The sequence below is a fragment of the Triturus cristatus genome, chromosome 7, assembly GCF_964204655.1.
Source record: "Triturus cristatus chromosome 7, aTriCri1.1, whole genome shotgun sequence".
Taxonomy (NCBI): Eukaryota; Metazoa; Chordata; class Amphibia; order Caudata; family Salamandridae; genus Triturus; species Triturus cristatus.
Window position 1 is genome coordinate 376374740 of NC_140590.1, and position 21550 is coordinate 376396289.

Consider the following 21550-nt stretch of genomic DNA (forward strand, 5'->3'; position numbering starts at 1 on the left):
GAGGGGGGGTGGGTCAAAAACGGACACCACTGCCTGCCTCCCTCACACCGGCTGTCGTGTCACGGCCACTGAAATGGTGGCTCGCGACACGAAATGACCGGTTTTAAACCCTCCCGCCCAAAAACCGCCCAACCCCAGCCCAACGAGCCCAAAAGGAGCCCAAGGCACGCCGTACGTGCCTACGGCTGCCCCCTCGGCCCAAAACTCCCCGGGGGTGGCAGGCCTCCCGTTGGTCGGCCGCCCCCCCCCCAAAACCCAATTAGCCTCTTGGGCACTTCTGCACACAACCTTCCTCTCAATTTTTGGAGACTCTGATGTTTAGAATAAGATTTTAGAGTTTCACATGTTCCCCCAAGGGTCGTTACTATGGTCTATCTTTATTGCAATAATTTTTTTTTTTAATTGCTATTGTTTAAATTAAAAATAAAAACGTTGCAATTTATGAATTTGTTTGTCAGTAAGTTTGCTCGCTGATTTAATCAAGGCTTAGATCTCATGTGATCCGTAGGACACGTTTTTAAGTCCTGGCAAGGCAAACTCCACCTTTTATCCTTCCCAGGTTGGCTGAGTACTACTAAAATGGTTCAAGTAACGCCGGTTACTTAGCGCTAAGAAACGGCAGATGTGAGACGTAGAGCTCCAAGTAGCGCCTAATATTATTGCCAGTCATTCACTTGTGATGTCACAACTCATCTTAAAGCTAGGACAAGTGACCCATGCTGGCCCTTGACCCCACTGCCCTTCTGACGCAGTAAATCCCTCAGAATAAAATGTAGTTGGTGGTATATTATTCTGTATATTGTAACTAAGGTTATAGTGCTTGCACCTGCGCTGTGATCTTAGGCACTTCATGTATTCCGTTTGTTAGGTTTAAATCTTTTATTAGTTTTAACAAGAACAAAGTATCATGGGCAGCATCAGCAGCTTCCGCCTACAACCCTGCGGGCCGGCTCATCACTGTATCGGAGGAGCGGTATACCTTCACTCCCATCTAGCCCCGTGTGTAGGTCAGTGTTAACACAGCATGTCGCCTACAACCCCGCAGGGCCGGCCGTGTCTTATACTAAAGGGAGTGTTGTAGGCTGCAATCAGTGTGGCACGTGTTCTGTGGAATCAGACCCGTGGGGCACCCCTCCACGAATTGCTCCAATTTGGCGAGGACAGGCCCTGTCCCCGCTGCAGGCCTCATGACTAAGACTGGTCCAGCAGGACTGCCATCTGCCATGACACTCCGACAATGAAAAGAACAAAACTCAATCCCAACACAACTCCCCCCTCCTTTCCCTCAACCCCCCACCCATACCTCCCCTACCTCCCCTATCCCTACCTCCCCCCACCCCCGTCCAGTGCGTATGTCCAGTGTATCTCTCTAGGCAGTATCGCTGCGGCCGATGACCTCATCATGCTCTAACCTCAAGCCCCGTCAAGGGGCGGGGTCCTCCTGTGTGGTGAGCCTCAAGAGTCGTAGGTATCTGGGACAGGTCAGTTCCCTGAATTCTGTGACCAGTAGGGACCGAAATGGCTGCCAGAGGTCGTTAAACGTCTCCGTGTCCCCCTGCACTGTGAGTGACAGTTTCTCCATGCCTAGCACGTGCCATAATCTATACAGCCAGCTCGTGATCGTGGGGTGTGTGGGTGAGCGCCAGTGCACCAGGATATTTTGAATGGCCGACCCTAGCGCAATGGCGATCTGCCTGCCTCTGCGGGATTTCAGGGGATACATCAGGTCGTTAGGGAGGCCCAACACTATATACGCTGGGAGGCGCGGCAACTCGGTCTTAAAGTGGGAGTCAACCTCATCGATCACCTCCTTCCAGTATGCTGCAAGCAGGGGGCAGTCCCACAGGATATGCGTCAGTCTACCCACCTGTCCACATCCCCTCCAACAGGTGTCTTCCTTACTACTGTCCATGGCATGTATACGTGCTGGCGTGTAATACCAATATGTGGAGACCTTAGTAAAGGTTTCAGTAAGGCCCGCGTGATATGCCGAGTGCCTAGCCCTGTAAGCTATCTGTCCCCACTCCTCGTGACTCAGGGTCCTACCCAGCTCCTCCTCCCATCGCTCCCGTCCCGGGTTGTAAAAGTGCGAGGGGGGCACTTGGAGGAATTGATACAGGTCTCTGATGAGTTTGGTGTCGGACGTGCGCGTTAACAGCCAGCGTTCGTAAGGGAGGAGTCGTCTGTCCGCTGTTTCGCGCACCTGGGGGTGTAACGCCCAGTGGCGAACCTGTAAATACCGTATACTCTCGGTTTCCGGCAGTGTGTAGGCTCGGCGGAGATCTGCAAAGGGGATAATCCCTTCTGCGTCGTACAGGTGGCACAGGACCCTGCATCCCGCCTCTCGCCAGCGTCCGAATGCTCCCCTCTCCATCCCTGGAGCAAACTCCTGGATTATCCGCCAAAGGCGTCAGCGGGGAGGGGAACGTGGTCAACCCGTGCGCCAAATTTGTGGCGTCCCATACTTGGAGATGCACTCTGGTGATAAAGGAGGCATATAAGTTAGCGGGGCGGTGAGCTCTGCGTAAAAACGGTACCTCCTGTAGTGGTCGCCCCGCCACCGCCTGATCCTGGAAGAGCCAGTGTTTATCCGACTCCCATCTGCTCCACTCCACCAGGTGGCGCAACTGCGCCGCGTGAAAGTATTTGCGGAGGTCCGGGACCCCGAGCCCTCCCGCCTCCGGTGCTAGTAATGAGAGTGTCCTCCGCATTCTGGGCTTCTTGCCCTGCCAAATGAAGTGTCCCAGATCCGACTGCATCTGCCGGAGCCAACCCGCTGGCGGGCGCAGCGGAAGCGCCCGAAACAAATAGAGGATCTGAAGTAAAAGCGTCATTTTGACCGCCGCCACCCTGCCTAGCAGTGACAGGGTGCCACGACCCCAGCGTGCTATCTCGTCCTTTACTTTCCGGCCCAGAGCAGTGTAATTGGCCGATACCATCGTGGGCAGGGTCGGGGCCAGGAGGACCCCCAGGTAGGGCACCGGTTCTCGGGACCAAATTATTGGGACCTGCTGTTGTAAGAGGGTCCTGGTTGCCGGCGCCAGGGAAAGATCCAAGGCGACCGACTTGCCCATGTTCATTTTAAATCCTGCCACCTCGGCAAAGGAGGTCAATTCTGCAATGCAAGCCGGCAAGGCCGAGAGCGGGTCGTCTAAGGAGAGTATCACGTCGTCAGCGTACAGGCTGACGGCATGACTAAAGCCACCAAACCTCACTCCTTTCACCGCCGGATTATCCCGGATCCGCTGCGCAAAGGGTTCCATATATAATGCAAAGAGTAAGGGTGACAGTGGGCACCCCTGTCTCGTGCCTCTTTCAATGTCAAAGCTCTTGGAACTGTACCCGTTGACTCTTACGATGGCCGTTGGGGATCTATAGCAATTAAAAATCACATGGCGAAATTTGTCTCTCACCCCTGCCTTCTCCAACACCTGCTCCAGGTACGGCCAATGTACGCGATCAAACGCTTTTTCGGCGTCCACCAATAGCAACATCCTCTCTCCCCGAATTCGCGACGCTTTCTCAATGAGATGAGTGATCCTTTTGGTGTTATCGACCGTTTGTCTCCCGGGGATAAACCCTGCCTGATCCGGGTCGATTAGCCCTGGCAAGAGGGGGGCGATACGCGCTGCTAAGATCCCGGTGTATAATTTGAGATCGATATTAAGGAGAGATATCGGCCGATAGGAGCCACATTGTGATCTATCCTTACCCGGCTTGGGGATGACCGCCAGGGACGCTCGCAACAAGTCCGGTGGGATTGCGCCCGGTGTCGCAAAGGTGTTAAAGAGACGTGTGAGGATTGGCGCCAGTAGTGCACAGAACGTTTTATAAAAGAGTGGCGTAAAGCCGTCCGGGCCCGGGGATTTCCCATGTTTGAGGCGGGCTATCGCGGATATCACTTCTTCAGGCCTAATGTCCCTCTCCAGTGCCTCTGCCTGGGAGAGCGTTAAGGACGGCAGAGAGACCGAATCTAGATACCCCCGTGTTGCGAGAGTATCCGGGGGATCTCCAGCATACAGGTCTGCATAATACCTGCGAAAACGTTCCGCTATGTGGGCATCCCCTGTGACCGTGGACCCCGTGGGGTCAGAGATCGCTTGCACCGTGTGTTTCTGACGGGCGACCCTAAGCTTACTCGCTAACAATCTGCCACATTTGTCTCCCCCTGTGTAATAGGCATGCTTGAGGCGCAGTGCCGCGTATTCTGCGCGATCCATATCCAAGGCCGTCAGTAGTTTTCTCGCCCCCTGGAGTTGCCGCCAGATCCTGGGGGCTCCCGTCCGGCTGTGCATGTGTTCCAATTCACGGACCCTTTGCGTAAGCTCCTCGCGCTTCTCCCTTCTGTTGGCATTGTCCGCCGAGGAGATCGCGATAAATTCCCCCCGGAGCACCGCTTTCAACGCCGCCCATTGGGTCGCCCGAGACGTGTCTGAGTTCTCATTATGGGACAAGTAGTCCCGCACCGCCGTCGTCACCTGCTCGACCACGTCTCGTCTACTGAGTAGTGTATCCTGCAGTCTCCAGACCCGTGGGGGACAGGAGGTCGGCGGGAGACAGAAGGTAGCCGTCACTGGGGCGTGGTCCGACACCGAGATCACTCCTATGTCCGCTGCTGTAGCTAGCGTACGCACCGGCCCGGAGACCAAAAGGTGGTCCAGCCGTGCGTACGTCTTGTGCGCGTGTGAGTAGAACGAGTAGCTCCGTTCTGTGGGGTGCATATGACGCCAGAGGTCTCCGACATCCATCTCCGTCAGCAAAGCCCTACATCCTGCCGAGAATTCCCCCGTCTGTGGGGAACGGTGGGCAGATCTATCGGAGGCACCGTCAAAGACCATGTTAAGGTCGCCCCCTATGATGATATGCCTGTCCTGCGCAGTAGTAGTCTCCTCTAGCGCCGAGCGAAGAAATCGTTCCTGCCGTTCGTTCGGGCTATAAATGGACCCGATTGCGAACGTAAGACCCGCCACCCGGACTCTGTAGACCAGGAGCCTACCCTTCAATTCCGCGTGTTTGTGGAGTACCTCCCCTCTGAAGTGCCGGGCTACCAGGATCGCCACCCCCGCAGTTTTAGTGTTGTTTGATGAAAAGAATTGTGTAGGGAATGCGGAAGATCGCAGCCTGGAGCAGTCCCGGGGCAGGAGGTGAGTCTCCTGGAGAAGACAGATATCTGCTTGGGTGTGTTCCAGAAGGGACAGAACAGCACGCCGTTTGATCGGGTTATTAAGGCCCTTGACATTAAGCGTGACAATTTTAAATGTTGTATGTGTCATGTGAGAGGGTCGTCAAGATCGCCCAGTCCCCTGAAGATCTACGGATCGTGGCCTGTACACAACTATGGTAGCCGCAGCTACGGACACGCACTGGACTGCCCCCCCGTGTCCCTGGTTCCCCTCTCCCCCTCCCGGTGTCCCCCAAAGCCCCCTCCCCCTCCTCCCCCCCCTCCTAGTCTCCCAAACTCCCCTCAAAACTCCCAGATCCCCCGCCCATCCCTCCTTTAACAACATGCAAACAACACCTCTCTCGTCACCCCCAAGTCCTGAAACATCAATGTCCAAGTCCTGCTCCCCGGGAAGCAGGTCTTCGGTGAGGTATACTAGTGAACGTCAAGCCACCACTCCCTCCCCGCCCGCCCCCACCCCGCCCCGGCCCCCAAACCTGCATAGCAGAAAAAGCTGTGTTGATCTTCCCCCGGAGTTGCCTCATGCAGTCAGTGCGATGTCGCTGACGCCAGTGTTCCCGGCCACCTCCATTACCGCATCGTCCATGCCGGCTCTGATGGTGGGCGAGTCCGGTCGTGCAGGTCGTCCACGAGGCCGACGCCCCGAGACCCTCCGCCATCCGTCCTCCCGGGAGCGCCCCTGCCTCTGCGTGGCCTCCTCGGCATCTGGTGCATCGATTCCCAGGATCCCACAAGTCTCCTGCAAGGAGCGCAGTTGGTGCATTGTACCATTCCAGCGGAAAATGAGTCGAAAGGGGTGCCCCCAAGTATAGGGCGTGTCATGTGTTCTTAGGAAATCCGTAGCTACCTTGAACGCTTTACGCTTCTGCAGCGTGATGGCCGACAGGTCCTGGTAGAGGGCCACCTGATGGCCTCGGAAAGTCAGGGGCTGCCTCTTCCGCGCTTCCACCATGATGCGTTCCTTGAGCGGGAAATCCGGGAGGAAAGCCAGAATGTCCGGAGGCGGTGCCGACGCTCTGCGTTGGGGTCCCACCCTATGTGCTCGGTCAATCCGTATAGGAAACCCTTCCGCTTCCCCCAATATCTCTCGGAACAGGGCTTGCATATAACCTGCTACGTCTGCCCCTTCGGGTGTGGATGGAAGTCCGCGGACCCTAATGTTGTTCCGCCTAGACCTATTTTCAAGGTCCTCAGCGTGCGCCTAGAGGTCAATCTGCTGGTCCCTGAGGTGCAGCACTTCTTGTTGTAATTGTTCAAACTCCTCGTCCCTTCTGTGGCCGGCGTCCTCCACCGCGGCCACCCGCTCTCCCAGGCCATCCACCTCCCGGCGCATTTCCCGCACCTCACCTGCCACTTCACTCTTCAGGGTTTGGAAATCCTCCCTAAGGGTGCTGAAGAGAGACTCCTTAAAGGACCTGGTGAGGGGAGGTTCTACGCTGCCGGCGTCCTGCGCTCCTCCGGAGGAGCCAGGGGACTGCTGCCCCCGACCCGCCCGGTGCTGATGTCTTCCTAGTAGTTCTGGGAGGGTGCGCTCCCCCTTCCTCCCTCCTTTGTTGCCAGCCATGGTCTCCGGAACATGGCCTCTTCTGGACCCTCACCGCCACGGGTCCACCTCCTGCAGTCTCCATCCCTGTGGCTCAGCGGGGGCCACTCTCGTCTCCACTCGGCACTGGTTCCGGCTCTACCGCAAGGCCACTCCGCACCTCCGGTGTGAAGGCCACCCTATTCCGCGCTCGAAGCTGCTTCCACTCCTTCCGGACTCTCCCACCTCCACCTCCGACTGCGTTGCGGTGTCAATGCCGGGGCCGTTGGGCCGCGATACTCTCCGCTCTGTCCCTCCTTACTGCGGAGAGGGGCCTCCGGTCTCCGGTCGCTCTCCTGCACCGCCACGTTCCGCGGGCTCCGAGAGAGAAATTCCGCAGATGGGTGTGGGGGGAACCCCCCCTCCGGCGCCGCTCCCGCTGGGCCGTTGGTAGCCTCAAATGCACATCCTCCCCGTCTCCGACAGCAGGGCCACTCACTTAAGCCCAGGGCGGCCGGCTCTCTGTCGAGGCCCTTCAGAGTCCTGCCCCCTACTCTCCACGTTGGCCCACCTCGTCTCCGCAGCGGTGCTCCCAGCCACTCAATGGTTCTCCCGTCGGGGGTTGCCGCCTCCTTGTACTGGGGCCGGGTCCGTTATTTCCCGGGTGGGTGAGGGCTCTCCCCACCCCTATAGCGCGTCGGTGGTCCTAGCGGGGCCCAGCGCCGGAGTCTGTGTGTGCAGTGGCTGTACCTGGTCGCTCCGGGCCTCTGGGGGAGATCAGCCGTGCTGCCGCTTCTCGCTGCTTCTGGCGAGGGAGTCCAACCGTCTGCTGGGTCCGGACCCGCCTCCGCCGGTCACCGGGTCTCAATCCGCCCCTTAGGTCAGCCACAGCAGGGGGCTGTATCTCGCCGCTGCGTGACCGCGGGCCTCTCCGAGGAGCCAGGCCCCTCGCGTGATGCACCAGCCGACGGCAGTTTAGTCCGGCGTGGCGCGATGCCCCGCCTCCTCGCGCCGCCTCCACTCCGTCCGTGTTCCGCCCGTCACCGGGACGTCCTGGGAGCTGTGAGCCGCTCACCGGTTTGCGCTGGAGTTCCGCTGCTCCCGCTACAGGTCCTCACGCTGAATGGGGGGAGATTCAGCGAAGAAACCAAGGCTAGGGGCTCCACGGAGCGGGAGCCGGCAAGGAAGGCGTCCGTCTACTCCGCCATCTTGGCCACGCCCCCGTATTCCGTTTGTTAGCACGTGCACTTTTGACATTTATATTTAGAGCATAAAATAATGGCTATTAACTGGCTGTGAATGCGCAAAGTCGCATATGAAAAGATGCAGCGCCGTTTTTGAACCCTCCCTGCTTCCCAGTGCCTGGTGTGTTAATTACAGCTCCTGTTTTCCATATACTTGCCGTGCTGTGGTTAAGCCCGGGAGCATTCATTACTTCCGCCCTGTCCCTCCCCTGCTTCTCTGGGGGCATAGTGCCTCCACAAATGACAATGGCTGAATGCGGGGCCTGCATGCTTAGTGGTTTCCATGAACTGCCTGTTCGCTGCAGCTGAGAGGGCCTTTCACTGGTGGCCACCATCTACTGCTTCGTGCAATAAATACACTCCACACTGATGTAGAAGCGTAAAAGGCCATTAATTAGGACAGGCTGTAACTTAAACTTTAATCAAAACACCATTTCAAAATTAACGGTCCCCAAAACCAACCTTTCATTCACCTCTTCCATCACCCCTCACTGTTGTCGTTAACTTCCCAATCCACTCTGTGCCTCTTCCAACTCTCCATACCTCCTCACATATCTTTCAATATCCTCTCTTGAAACTCCCGCCGACGCACTCTTGCATCCCGGACCCCCATCATTCACCTGTTTCCCCCCCCCCCCCCCCCCCCCCCCCGAAGGGGTGGGCATGCCCGTCCGAGACTCCCCACCCCTCCAAAATACTGCCAACCAGGTAACCCCCAGAGGGCGGTTACCTGTCCCACCTTCTCAACTGTGCACCTTTCGCCCTTACTCAGACACCTCCCTACGACACCGGATAGACTCATTCCATAGTTTACTTATCACTTCCCACATCTCCATCATATAATATGCATCCCCTAGTTGCGAAAGGTGCACCCCATCGTCTCTGAAAAGCAATGGTTGTTCCAGACGGAGCCCAACGTGCCCAATTACTTTAATGTCTTTAGAGGCACAAAAAACCCTCATAGCTCTGTTGAGCTTCCTGCGTGCTTTATCCACAGCCATCGGCTTCACAGCCTCTTTCCAGACTTTACAAGGTACAAACTCAGTCCAGACAATGCATGTGCCTGCCATATTTTGCTTCAAAACCTCCAGATCCCTCTGCATTAGTTGCAGGATTGCCAGTCCTGACAGCCTGATCAAGTAGTTTTCCCCCAAGTGCAAGACTAACATGTCCGTGCAGCGTCTCTGTGCAATCATCTTTGTCAGCCAGGGCAATAACGCCCCCCAATGCATACCTCCTTTTTCCCACCAATGTACTTCGTGGTGGCTGCTCTTCAGACCGAGGTTACGGCCGTAGACCTGGCGATCCGCATACTTGGCTGCCCAATGCACAAAAGAGTGTCCGACAATCCAGGTCGCTTTCTTAGCCCCTGGTTCCCTCACACAACCTACGACAAGAAAAAATTGTTAGACCACACATGGCAACTGATGCCGTACAATGCTGCTCGCACAACTCTCCCCCCCTGCCACCAAAACCCCCCCTTCTTTTACCTGCGCACATATTTCTCACAACACCGGGACCTCCATCTCCCAATCTGTCATATCCTGCCCCACGACCAGCCCATCTGTGCCGGCGCCGTAGCCACCCCAATGCGAAATGAGTGCGTGCCGTACCCAGCAGGGTCCCTTCCCACATGCCGAAGCGCCATGCGCAGTACCGCCAACAACTGGTAAGCCGACACCTTCATTCCTGACGCACAATAAAACATTTCACCTGACCTCTCACCGGACCTACCCAAGAAACTATGCCATTCTTTCACTGGGTATGCATCCGCACAACCCGTCCTACACAACCACACCCATTTACCCCTACCTGTCTGGTCCGTTTTTGACTGCCCCAACCAAATCCCCAACCATCCCCCATCCAATCGCACTTCCGCGAACGTTCTGCCCCTCTGCGTTTTAGTGCCCAACAACTCTGAAATCCCAAACGCCCTGAAAAACATCCACAACATGCATAACCAAAAAACTGCCACCTCACTACCATCATAACAACAACTGGGCAACACCCCCAACAACTGCTACAACAAATCAAAAGTAATGACCTCCCGAGACCCCTTCCCCTGACCCTCCCCCAACCTTTTCAAATCCTACCCAACAACTCCTCTTTTGCCGGGTCAAAACCAGCATACAACTTACAATAAAACGAAATCCCCGCTAGCTTCCCAGCTATGGTTGTCTGCGACAAACCTTTCTCAATGCAATTAAGAACAAATCATATCCCTCCCTGTTCTGTGTCTTGTCTTGACATGTTCCTGGTATTCTTGGTCCAGCCCAAAAATGATCCAAATTCAGCCCACGCCAGCCTGTAGCTACGTCTCGTCGAGTCCGCTATTGACTGCTCAACCAGGCCTACCACTCTCACTCCCCGCAGGCCCAGATGCTGGCCGGCAACTCAGTCTTGCCAGCATCCGCTCCAAGAGCCAGGCGATGAAATCTCTGCCACTGCGAACGAGACAAAGCATCTGGGAAATCATTACTTGCCCCTGGGACATGTTTCGCCCAAAAAACAACAATCAATCGCAGATACTTCAGCATGAAACTACGCAGCAGCTGCAAAACAGTCAAGTCCTTTGCCTTCTGTCTGTTCACAAGCTCCACCACTGTCATATTGTCCACATGGAACAAGACCGACCTATTCTGGAATTCTGCGCCCCAGACCTCCAATGCCACCAGTAAGGGAAAAAACTCTAGAAAGGCTATGCTCCTCTCTTGCCTCAACCAATAACTTGGCCACTCTTCTGCACACCATCGACCATCCCAGAAAACACTAAAACCAGAAGCCCCTGCAGCATCAGAAAAGACTTTTACCTGCCAGATCGTCCTGTCCTCTACAAAATCCAGTGACACTCCATTAAAGTCTGACAGAAACGTATACCAGATTCGCAAGCCCGCCCTGACTGCCAACGAGATCCTGACCCTGTGATGTGGTAGCACCGGTCCAGACATGGCCATGCCCAAGTGTCGACAAAGTCCTCCCAGCTCTCACCACCCTACACGCAAAGTTCAAGAAACCCAAGAGGCGCTGCAATGTCTTCAGATCGATCTTCCTTTCTCCGATCACCTGCAACAGGAAAGTCTGAATTTCCAGAACCTTCCCTGCCGGTAAACGGGCCAACCAGAGGATAGAGTCCAGTTCAATGCCTAGGAAAGTCAGCCTACAGCTGGGCCCAGCTGTCTTCTCCAGTGCCAACGGCACCCCAAACAGCTCAGCCATGTCCTGAAACTGTTGCAGCACCCTTCCGCACTCACCAGACTGTCCCTTGCCAATGAATGAGAAATCATTCAGGTAGTGGGACACTTCCCGATGACCGCTTATCTTCACAAAAGCCCACTGCAGAAATGTGCTGAACATTTCAAACAGCGCACAAGAGATCGCACATGCCTTTGGCAAGACCTTGTCCACGTAAATGGCCCCTTCAAACTGCATCCTCAGCAACAAGAAATCCGCAGGGTGTATTGGCAGCAAACGGAAAGCCGACTTCACATCACATTTAACCAACTCCGCTCACCGCCGCACACCCTTACTAGGCGGATCGCATCGTCCACCGAGGCATACAGCACCCTTGAGTCGTCCTCTGCTATAAAGTTGTTAAAATACCTCCCTTCCGGCCATGACAAATGGTGGATCATCCTGTACTCTCCCTGTTCTTTTTTAGGGACCACACCCAGAGGTGAGATAATCAAATCAGCCACCGGCCAATCGTCAAAGGGGCCAGCTATCCTACCTTCCTCCACATCTTTTCTCAATTTAGCTGCCACCACTGCAGGTAATTCTTTGGCCGACTTCAAATTTTCTGCCCACCTTCGTTCTCTAGGACCTTGGTACCCCACCCGGAAACCTTCTGTAAATCCCCAATGAAGTTTTAGCGCAGCTTCTCTGTACGGGTACAATGAGAGCCACGGGCCCATGGCCTTTATCTTAACTGGTGTAGGAGCCCTTTGGCCCAACCTGTCCTCTGCCCTTTGTTGCCCGCCACTGCTCAGACGGTGTGGCCAAAGTGAAACAGAGCATGTCGTCCCCCACATTTGGAGCATTCATGCATGAACTTGCATGGATATCTGGAGCAGCAACCGTTATTGTAGTTACAGCACACTCCTGTTGTCCCTCCCCCTTGCTTGGGTGGGTTACCCGTGCTTCCTGCCGGAGTGTTGCCACCTTCTGCCCCTGCCTTGGCGGGACGCGCCAGAAAAGACCGATACATCACCGGTAGGCCACTCGCTATATGTGTAGATGCAGACGACTGCATGGAAGACATCCACTGCATCCACAGTTCCTGATTCACTTCCCTCCAGGCTTTATCTGGCTAGATACTGATACGTGCCCTGAACTCCTCATCATAACTTAGCCACGCAAATCCCCCAAAATGCATCTGCACCTTCCGGATGATGTTCATGTACTTCAGCAAAGCTATGGCCCTATCAAGATGTTTCTCACAATAAATACTGCCATAAATCAGAAAAGCTGATTTCCAGTTCTCCATTTTGACGGGAACCCTGGGCCTCCTAGTCAATTCCCACTCTTCTTCCTTCGACCCCTCTTTGGCCTGTATCTCCTATGCAAAAGCTTGAAAACGTCCACATACTCGTGACGCCAGATCCTGGTTTTTGTCTTATCAGATAAATGGGACCCCAATGGCATAGCCAGACCCATATACGGTAGGTTCTTCTGTCGCTTATCCTCCAGCGTCTCATCCTTCCCGTCAACCCCTTCCACTTTATCTGCACACACGCCACCACCAGGTGCTTTGCCCCAGTCTACAATCCCTTTGTCGCAGGCGCCGCTGATACACCTGCCCCCTCTCCCGTGCCCCTCACTGACCCATCTCCCACACCCACCGACCAGCAGGTCTTCTTACGCCCCTCTGTAGGGCCCCCGTCCCACGCAGACCACCATTCGCCCACACCTGTCAGGTTCATCCGTGTCTCCAGGTCTGTCCCTTTGACTCCCGTCTTCTTCTGGGTCACCACCTTTGTCTTGCCTTTGGCCGCACATGCCTCCTGTAAAACACCAAGTGTCCTCGTTTTTGCTCCCTGGCTGCCCCTCACATTCGGCAACTCATCACCCACCTCATCTCTCACTTCACTTCCTCCAACTCCTCACTCTCATCCCCATAGTCCAGTTGCACGGCATCCTCAAACTCCGCAGGCGCCCACAATACCTCTCTCACCGCTCTTTATTGTCCTTGCTTTTCGAAGTACTCATACCACATCCATCCGCCACAACCGTCGCCGTTGCCCGCTCCCTTGATGGAGGGTGGGCCGCCGCGGACTCCCCTGCTCCTTCTGCCCAGCGTCTCGGGACCGTTTTGCACCCGCGGGCCCCTTACCCATCTACCAGTCTCAACCACTGACTTGTGCCCCCCACCAGGCTGCTCCAACCTGAGGAGGCCCCAACACCACTGGGTCTTGCCGCCGTCAAGGCCGTCCCTAAGGCCGTCCCTAACACCGTCTGGGGTTTGTCCCTGTTCTCCACCCACACCCAGTTGCCCTTTGCGCTCCGCGTGCTCTCCTCCAGTGCTTCTGCAGCCTTTTCTTCGGACGTGTGATTGGGCCCCCCCCCCCTCCCGAAAATCGTCTTCCCTGTCCCTATTGCCAAAACAGAGCTCCGGACATTTTTGCTCAGTCTCCTGGATCAACCTGCGCTGATCCCTGATCCTCTCCTCCAGTGTCATGCCCTCCCACCTGGGGAGCAAAGGAGGAGGACTCCTGTCCCTCTCAGTCTGCTCAAGGAAACCCTCTTGCCTCATTCCATTGCCTTCCCACCTGCCTGTGCCCCTACCCCTCTCGGGATCTGGCTGAAAACCTTGGATGGCCCTGGGAATATGCCCCCAGTCACAGCCCCAGCCCTTCAAGAAAGGTCTATGGGCCCTACTTCGCCCCCCTGGTCCTGCCCCTGCACCCTCATGCTATGTAAGCCCTCTGCCTGGGCACTCTCTACTCCCCCCCTCTACCCCTGCAGGCAAAGGCTGGTTACTCATTACTTTTCCCAGTCCAGCCTTCCCAACACACTCTAACCCTCGCTCTACCTCTAGCTCAGGCCCGGGGCCTCCCGCTGTCGCAACGTGCTGTAGCGCGAGCCCACTGGTCCCCTGCCCCGCCTCCCCAGCTGGAGCCACGTTCACCGCGCCGGCATCCAGATGCGCAGGCAGGCTCTGCCGCCTGCCCGGCGCTTCCCCAAATTTTTCTGTGTGCCCCCACGCTCCCTACCTGTACCCGTCTTACGGCCCGGTGCTGGCTCCTCCTGGCACGCCACCACTGCCGCTACCACACCCGCCGACGCCGACCTAGGCGTTTGGGTAAGACCCGTCCAAGCCTGGCCCAGGACGCCTGCCGCAGGAGATCTTCCCTGCCGGCCTCGCTGAGCACATGCAGTGCGGCGCACACCGCCTCCACGTCAGGGACTGCCATGAGCACTATAGAGTCCCTCTCAATGACTCTGCTACTAATCCAAATTAAACTAGGATTACCCCGCCAATAGACCGATCGGCACAGCACTACGCTCAAAAACCTTTTCCGTCCCCAGTGGTGTCAGATGCAGGAAGAGGACGATTAAGCTCTTCCTGGCCCTTATAACACCTCCCCAGCAACCCTACCCCTAATTCCACACTCTAACCCCTAAAATCCGGTGTCCTTCCTGTCCTGCATGAATACCCCGGGGGAAGACTGGTCTTCGACCTGCTTTCCCCTGGGGGCCACATTGTAATACATGTTTAAAATAATGCTTTTCATTGTTTCAGAGCAGGTTATGCAGCTTTTAAGACGAGGACTGCTGGACCAAGGCCTACAAACTCTCCTAGAAAATATTTCAACACTAAACCCTCATTCTTTGGGCATGTGCAGCGTGCAGCTTCATGTATTCCGGGGCTGTAAATCCTTCCTCTTTGGAATATTTTTTGAACATTATGCCAAACTATTATTCAGTTGGAGACAATATGGCTTAATGAAAGAGCTGCCGACATTGGAACTGGGGAACCAGCTTCAGTTTCAGAGTGTGATGCTGGCCAAATAATTTATATCCATCTCCCTGTGGCAACAAAATAAATGCATAAATAATGTGTGCTTGTGTAACGTAACTGGTGCTCATGTAAAGCACTCTAATACCTTCGGGTCGAGTTCGCACTATATAAATCTGCAAAAAAAAGAAAACGTAGAGCCTACTTTTCTGAATATATGTTTACTAAGTCACAGCTCAGTTTCAGATGGTTCTGAAGAGAAACCTGTAAAAGAATCCACTGTTCCAGAGTCTGGTACAGCACTCATGCTTCGGCAGCAGTACGGCTATATGAATTTCTTTTATTGGTGTTCCCGGGGCTGGAGGAGCCTTCCGACTAACTAGCTATGAAAGCTGAACCACTTTCCCCCAGATTTACGAGGTTTTTCCCTCGTGACCTTTATGGACATTGAAACCCTGGGTTAGACCAACCATGGTATTTTTAGGTTGAGCCTATAGTGGCAGGGCGCATGCGCTGCTCGCTTTGCGAGGCATGCAGTATTCAGTATGGAGTGGAAGCTCCGTGAAAGCTCCGCCCACTCTGCGCCCATCTTTTTCATTGGCTTGTGTCTTTGTCCTTTCAAAATGCTACCTTCCGATTGGTTTATAGGCTGTTAGTCCCTCCTTATGATGGCCGTGTCGTCATGTGTATCCTTCCATGGCTACTGGCCCCTTTACTTCAAGTGTTGCATGGTATGTGCTATTTACATTGTGAGCACTATTTTCGCCGCCGCGTCCGGAGCCCTGTGAGACCTTCTTCTCCCGTAGCCATGTCGCTGTGCTGTGTGCCACTTCCAAGCGCTCCGTGCCCTGTGCTTCCACGGCCGGTGCTCATCTCTCACCCTCCGGTCCCCCAGAGTATCCTGCCATGCTCCATCCTACCCCCTGCTACAGGTAGACAGTGCAAAACCACCTCAGCACCACCACAGCATCACCTCAGGATCCCCTCAAAATCCAAACAGCACCATCTCAGCATCTGCACAGCACCACTAACAGTACAGCACCAATTCAGCATCAACCCAGTCCCACCTCAGCAGCAATTCAGCACCACTTCAGCAGCAGCACAGCCTGAACACCAGTGCAGCAGCACCACCACCTCAGCATAAGTCAGCACACCCTCCGCACAATCACACCACCATCTCAGCATCACTCAGCACCACCTAAGTCTGCCCTCGGAATCTGGCATCTGCTGATTCTCCCCTGGAGTCTGTCCGCTGCCCGTGCTGAAACTCAGATACTGATTCCCAACCTCCACCCTCCCACTCTTTATTTCCCCTCCCTGTGACCAAAAAAAACAAACAAGCAATAAAACTGGCAGAAAGAAATTGCCAGCATTGCAAGGACAAAAAAACTAGTCCGCATTTTTTTTTGTTAATTCTTTTTTTTAATAGGGTTCTTGAGTTGTACATAATGTCTTCTTGGTTATATATAAGGTAACAAAAATGCTATGATACGTTTTTAATTATAATTTTTCATAATTCTGCACAGCAGTCACAATGCTCTATAACATGGCTTAAAAACATTGGCAAAGCCAATGGCTCTAGCTAAACACTTATAAGGTCCCAAAGGCGAGACCTATTGGCTTTGCCAATGTTTGTTTAGGATAACGGTCACCCGCCATTTACTATATGCAGGGCCTCGTAAGGCAGATGTATCTATCCATTTGTAGACCCGCTATGTTAAGAGCAACCCACCATCTTCCAACTTTTTCTTTCTCTTCAAGAAGTGCAGCCACACCGTCTCCCCGGAAACCAGGGGGCCCTTTTTAACAATAACAAGGTATTTTATAACCATTAAAGGTCTTGAATGTATTATCTAAAAATTACTCATTTTATACGTGATTGGCACGCTCAAATCTGGGGCCACTATATTACTCACATAACCACAATAACACCTGTGGATCGCAACACGGGGTAAATATTTCGCACTCTGTGCAGTATATATTGCAGTATATATTCATCACAAAAAATAACGCAATTACAGGGCCCTTAACCCATCTTGACCACAGAGAAACACCAGGGATATGTCCTAAATCATGACGTATCCCCAATTCATCGTCATTAAAATATTTAGGCACCCGGCCAAATACCGTTTGGGCTAATATCAGCTCAGCACCATTTGACTCTGGGCAGTAGTTCACTTAATCTCCCTGACGGCCTCCAGCGCCTTGAGACCTTTAGGGGTGAGTAGTTCTCACTTTACAAATACAGAATTTAGATTTAATGATGCACTCTATGAATGAAATATCAATCATCAGGGGCACATTACAAGCGTGCACATAAACATATGTGTGTAGCAAATTATGACAGTATTGCCTATATCGCCTTCTGTTTTCAGCTGAGAACAGTGTTTTCTCTCTATCCAGAATGAATTAAACAAGATCATAACAAAACCTAGAGGACGGTTTTTCTGCCTGCTGTGGGAAACAAAAGGGATCCCTTATACCATTGGTACTGACGAATGCCACCGACCCGGTGAGGAACGAGGTGTGCTGAAACATGTAGACCATTTTTTTTCAGAACACATTGTTTATGCTTTTCAACACACAATGGCCGAATATATTCATCATGTCACATATGAACATGTCTAACAAAACATTTAAACCCAGGCCAAGTTCACTGTATTCGTATGAGTCAATCTTTGGGTAGCTTGAAGTTCTATAACAATGGCACGCACAGGTCATGTCGTGGGGTTCCCTTTTAAATGCATAGAGTCTGTGATATCTGAAATCGAAGGGTGATCTGCGAGTGTTAATCCATGGTACTTGGCCCATCGGTTCCAAAGTTTTGAGTGTTTCTGTGGGCATCCCCTAGCTTGAAACACCGGCAGCTCCAACCCCATATAATAGTCCATACCCACTTTCCATGCCCGCATAGCCGGGGGCTTGTCTGATTTCAAGCCAAAGTAAGTGACGTTTGTATCTATTGCTCCCAATCTCATCTGTTATGTGAAGCAAGGTAAATTTTGGACATCTGTGGAGTAATCACCCCAGCACATCAGATAAACATACCATTACACCAGTCCAGAAACTTTCCAGCCGTGAGCATGCCCATATTGTGTGTATTAGTGTGCCTTCATCTTCCCAACATCTCAAACATATGGATGATTCTATCAGGCCGGGTTGCCACAATCTATGTCGAGTGTAATAGGCCCTCTGGAGGATCTTGAATTGAATTAATCGTAATCTCCTAGAAATAGCGGCTCCGCGTTGGGATTCTAGGGCCTCGATCCAGTCGTTGGTATCTAGGGGGCCGATATCTGTCTGCCATGAGGCTTTAAGTCGTTCTAAGGTGGTGGCACTATTTGAAATGTGAGTTTGATATATTTTGGAAATGTTATGGTCACCCAAGTCGCCGGTCAGGAGTTTGCCCTCAAGTGGGTTGAAGTCTGGAAGGGATTCGATCTGGGTTATATGTGGTGTGATAGCTTGTTGGAATTGCAGGTATTTGTAGAATTGTACGTTTGGCATAGAATATTCGTGGCAAAGTTCTTGGAACGATTTAAGGTTAAGACCGTGTATTACATCTCCATTAGTGGAGATTCCTATCTGGTCCCATCCCCAAAATCCCTGTAGATTAAACTAGGTGAGATAATAGACGGTTGTGCCATGAGGGGGTTACCCGTGTAAGGCGGTCCCACCAACCCATCCGTCTAAGAGCCTGTCGACATTTGAGTATTACCATCTTGGTGGTGGGTGGTAGGGTCTGGATGCTTAGGAGCATATTATCAAGGACGGCGTTAAAAATTATCGCTGGTTTAGCGGCAGAAAACTGCTGCTAAAGCGGCGATAATGGGCTTGATAATATGCCCTTGAGAATTCCAATAGAAGTCCATGTTCTAGTGTGAACATGGGCTTCTATTGGAATTCTCCAGAGCATATTATCAAGCCCATTATTGCCACTTTAGCAGCAGTTTTCTGCCGCTAAACCGGCGAGAATTTTAACGCCGTCCTTGATAATATGCCCCTCAGTCGGCTATATAAATATGATATGATCTTAGGGTTATTGATGAGCCACCTCTCCACTGCGTAAGCCGGGTCATTTCTCGGTCCGTACCACCAATCATTGATTACCTGTAAATGTGATGCCGCATGGTAGGACTGCATATCGGCAGCATCTATTCTGCCACAGTATGTTGACTGGAAGGAAGTACGGAGCGCGACTCGGGAGGCGCTACCATCCCACCGGAACTGTCTGAGTGTAGCATTAATTTGACGAAACCAGGATGGGGGAACAGGAAATTGGTGGTTCTATAGGTGCTATAGGAGCCGCGAGAGCAAAATCATTTTAAAGATTGCGGACCGTCCATATAGGGATAGAGGTCACGTATATCTGATCGTACTCTATCGGTTGCAGTAGAAATGTTACGACCCCACAATATTGTAGGGTACTCTGTAAAATAAACACAGAGTTATTGTATACCGGTTGTGGTGGATGTAAGGTTTGTGGCTCAGGTTTCCTGTCCCAGTGAGCTGCGAAGAGGCCATATAGTTGATTTGTTTACATTCATGTATGGGCCAGATGTTTCCCCAAACACCTGCATTATCTGTAATATTCTGGGACCCGATCTGTGGGGATCCGTGAGGAAAAATAGGACGTCGTCTGCATACAATGCGATTCGACCCGAAATGTCAAGGGTCCATTCACATCCACGGAACAGCACATCCTTCCGGACCAAAATCGCTAATGGTTTAATCGCGAGTGCAAACAATAAGCAGGGATGTGTAATTTAATAAAATATCTTCTTGTCCATGGGGCAAGTTGCTTCATAAATCTACTTGTCCTGTAACAAAATCCACTTGTCCCTTTTGTGCCATGTAATGTGGCGACAGATTATGGCAGCAATCTCATTATAAAAGAGCTCTGATATAACCTCACTGATTATGCCAGGGCTCATATCATAGTATTGTTTGAAACTAGCAATTCGCTTATTTTGCTGCATTTCTGCAGATCTATATACTGGGGCTGAAGGTAGTGGTTAGCAATAGTTCCACGGTTGGAACGCCATTTTGAGTCTGTTCAAACCTACTAACTTGCATGTTTTCCTCAATTCTTCTCTAATCATTTCCTATACTGAGAAAGGTGCAAAATGTACTCCCGACAATGGCAGACGTAAAACTTCTTGGGAAAAAAGTTGTTTGAGAGAAAATGAACTTGCAAACACTCAGATTTTTGCATGAGCAAATTTGCACATGTATATTTGCTTATGCTAAAATGCAGTTCACAAATATTTTCTAGGAGTACGATTTCTTGGCCTACTTGTGTAAATTCTTATAAATTCATGAAAGCTGTATATCTGCACTTAACACAAGGACATCTACCATGGGTGCACTTTGGAGACTTTCTTTAATATTTTGTCTCTCTCTCGGTCTATCAGCTGGCTTCACTGTGAATGACAGCCTTCTGCTCTTTCACAAGGAGCATATCAGCACACAAAGTAGATTTATTCAGTGCCAGGACTACTGTGGCAATGGGTGCTTTTTGAGACCAAAAACTATTTTTGCTTTTACCAATGATTGTTATAATTATGAGAGTCCAGCAGCTACCACACCAGTAAGGCTTTACAAAAACTATGCCAAAACAAGTCACGCACTGACAAAACCAAAAGGCTGACCACCAATTTGAGACCTTTGGATTTGCCAATGCTTGTTTGTTTTTATGTTTCCTGTAATCTTATTGAAACTGATTACACTTATTTTCCATTATGAATATTTTTGGGAAATACTAATATACATCAACATATTTTACTAAATGCTGCTGCAAAGAAATGGTACCTAAACTTTTACAGTACTTTAGCTAAACGTTTTTTTCCTACTTGCATTTTCTGTGTGAACATTTTATTTTGAAAGCAAAGAATCATCAATCTTGCTTTCAAGCTTCAACAAATATTTGCTTCTTATCAGAGAGCATTCTGGGAGCATTATACATAGCCTCCTATTGCAAAATTTTAAAAATTTGTGCACACATTTTTATTAATGGAACCACTGTCAGTAGTGCAGTCGGAGTTAACATTTACTTAGAACGCTCATCCTAATAATAAAGGCTTTGCATTAATGAACCATAAAAACAAGTCTGAACAGTATTAACACAGGGATACAAATATTAACTTAACTGCAGACAATTCCTTTCCGTGATCCATTATGTGATAATGTAAACTGGCAGCCAAAGGGTTTATGCTGTAGGGCCTACTTTTCCCAAGGACAAAATGCACATGAAAACTTGTTGCCCTTGACCCCAAACACTATGTCCTGGGCGCCGGACTATAGGCATTCCCCATCCCTGAATAAAGGTGAGAGGGCATCCCTGCCTTGTGCTCCGTTGTATCAGAAAGGGGGTCGATATGCAGTCCACGAGCTGAACTGCCGCAGTCAGGTGTGTATATAGGAGGTGGATATAGGTAATTAAGCGCAGACCAAATTTATGTTGTTTAAGTAATACAAAGAGATATATCCAGCTTACCGAGTCGAAGGCCTTGTCCATGTCTGCTAATTGGAGTGCGGTTGGCCTGTCAAGTCGATCTACCGTTGCTATTGCATTGTGGGCCCTACTGATGTGGTGAGTAGAGCGGCCGGCATGAAGCCAGCTTGGTCGAGGTGAACCAAGTCTAATA